Raw genomic sequence first — 2723 nt, forward strand, 5'->3', positions numbered from 1 at the left:
GAGAGAGAGAGAGAGAGAGAGAGAGAGAGAGAGACGAGAGAGAGAGAGACAGAGACACAGAGACTCAGGGAGAGGGAGAGAGGGAGCCACATGCACATACTCAGGAAGAACTGTGTGTGTAAGTATTTTGGAGTGTAGCTAGAGGGCATTTTGACAGATGTGGAGCATGTGTGACACAACACTGTTTGGAGGAGGGGAGGGCTGGGGGAGGAGGGAACATCACTGAACTGCAGAAAGACATGAGGCTAAAATCCTGGGTATGCAAGTGAGGGAAACAGTATCAAGAAGCAGAAGAAACTCATGTTGTACCATTAGTCATGTTTGCCAAATTTTAGTTATTATGACAAGAAAAAAAAAAAAGAATAGAAAATGGAACTCTTTACCCAGAGACTGGATTAGGGAGTTTCAAAAACTTTCATGCCTCTTGGAATCTGAAGGCAGTGTAACCATCACACAAAATCTAAATGAGGGTTTCATTTCTGGAATCGGAAAGTTCATGTCATCTGGTACAAAACAGGTAACTTGCAAATACAATATTCATTCAGATTCAAGTTCATGAAAAATAATTTCTGGACTTAGTGACTTTTAGCAAATTACATAACCTGTCTTCAATTGCTTCCTTAAAAAATAAAGCTGTTGGTCCAGATAAGTGTTTTCCATATAGTTCTCTAAAACTCTTTCTAGGGGCACCTGGTGGCTTAGTTGGTTAAGCGTCCGACTTTCGCTTAGGTCATGATCTCATGGTTCATGGGTTCGAGCCCCGCATCGGGCTCTGTGCTGACTGCCAGCTCAGAGCCTGGAGCCTGTTTCAGAGTCTGTGATTCCCTCTCTCTCTGACCCTCCCCTGCTCACGCTGTCTCTCTCTCTCTCCTGGAAATAAATAAAACATTAAAAAAAATTAAAAAAAATAAAACTCTTTCTAGAATGTGCTTCTTCCTCACTTCTGGGATTCAACCTGAGCTGCTAGCACTTTTTCTGCTTATATCTTAGTCTTTGAAGAATGTGTTCCGATTAAAAGAAAAAAAATTAGGGATTTATTAAATTGGATGCTACATTCCCTTCTAGCTCTGTTAGCCTAAATATGTATGCGTTGGGGTTGACATGAACACAAGTGATGTCTTCAGTCAGCCAACAAATATCACTGGGCATCTATTATTCAATAGAATAATTATACTGCCTATTGAGAAGAAAGCAGTAAAGGAAACCAAGTCCTTATGCTCAGAGAGCTTACACTCTGGTTGGAGGAAAGGTAATAAGTGAAGTGATTACAGCTGGCACTTGGTATATTAATGCAGAGCAAGAGCATACAGAGCAATGGGGTCTTCCAAGAAGTGACATTTGAACAAAATGGGAGAGAGATGAGACAAAGGATCTGGGGAGGAACATTCCAGGTGGAAAGAACAGCGAGTAAAGGACCTTGACACATACAAGCCTGCAAATTTACTTTCCCCACGTGAACTGATCTTGGTATCCAGACTCCACACCCCCTAAAGGAAGCAAACACTTGGTTTTTCGATGAAAGGCACTGGATTCTCTTTGGCTTTTAGTAATCCCTGGTCTTCATGGTCCTCCTTGCATATGGGGGGTGGAGGCGGTTCCTCCCACCTTGCCTGCACAGCATGGTGCTTGCTGGCCACAGAGCGAGCATCTGGTCCTCACAAAATGTCTTGTCCTGCTCCATATGTGGGTATCATTCTCTGTCCCTGCTCCACTGCCTGTAGTTAATATAATGCACCCTGATGCTGCTTTTTCCTTCTGCACTTTCATCTGGTCACCACTGCTGATGACCAGTGGCCTGACCACTGCCTCCGGCCCCCAAGACCCCATATCCAGCAGCCTTAGACTGTTCAAGCCCCAGGCCTCTTTGGCCCTCTCAGCACTGCCGTGGCGTGGAGTCTGGGGGCTTCTCTTGTTCATGCTGGTGTGGGCAAGAGAAGTGATTAAGAACAGACTCTTGAGCCTCAGAGCTTCGGTTTGCCTTCTGGTTCTGCAGAGCCAGCTGACCTTGAACCTCTTCGTGTTTTCATCTTTGTCTCATTTGCTTGACCGTAAAATGGGGCTGATCAGCATAGAACCATTACCTTCCATGGTTGTTGTCAGGTATAAATAGGCTAATATATGCGAAGTGCTTTTTAAAGCCCATGATACATGGTAAATACCAGGTCCATTTTGGGTTTACAAGACAATCAATCCTGGGACACTGCCCTTGGCCTCTTGCTCAGCATTGACCTTCAGCCAACAGAGTCCTCCACTTTTCTGAGAGGTTCCCCAGACTAGGTTGTAGGAGGTGAAGCACTGGTTGCTGTGATCTAGGCTTCCTTGAACTGAGTGGGACCCTCAGAATTTAACATCCAATCACAGATAGTTTGTCCTTAACCAAACATTTTCACATGCATTGTTTTATTGAACCATCAACATAACACTGTGAAGTCTGAATTATTAACCCCATATTACACATGAGGCTTGGAGAGGTTGTGACTTGATTGTACAGGTAATCAGTGGCCCAATTCAGACTTTTTTTTAGAAAATGAGTTCTGCTTTTGGGTCAGAATTCTGGTCAGTATACCTCAGCCATCTCTAAGAAAACCTCTATATAAACCCATGGGTCAGAATATCAGGCAGATGAAGTGGTTAAATCCAAATAGAAGAAAAACCTGTGTTTTATCAAATTCTCGCTTCTTTGTTTTTCCACGTCATTTTTCACATCATTACTTACCCTTGTC

This window comes from Crocuta crocuta, unplaced genomic scaffold (genome assembly GCF_008692635.1).
Source record: "Crocuta crocuta isolate KB4526 unplaced genomic scaffold, BGI_CrCroc_1.0 scaffold30, whole genome shotgun sequence".
NCBI classification, from domain to species: Eukaryota; Metazoa; Chordata; class Mammalia; order Carnivora; family Hyaenidae; genus Crocuta; species Crocuta crocuta.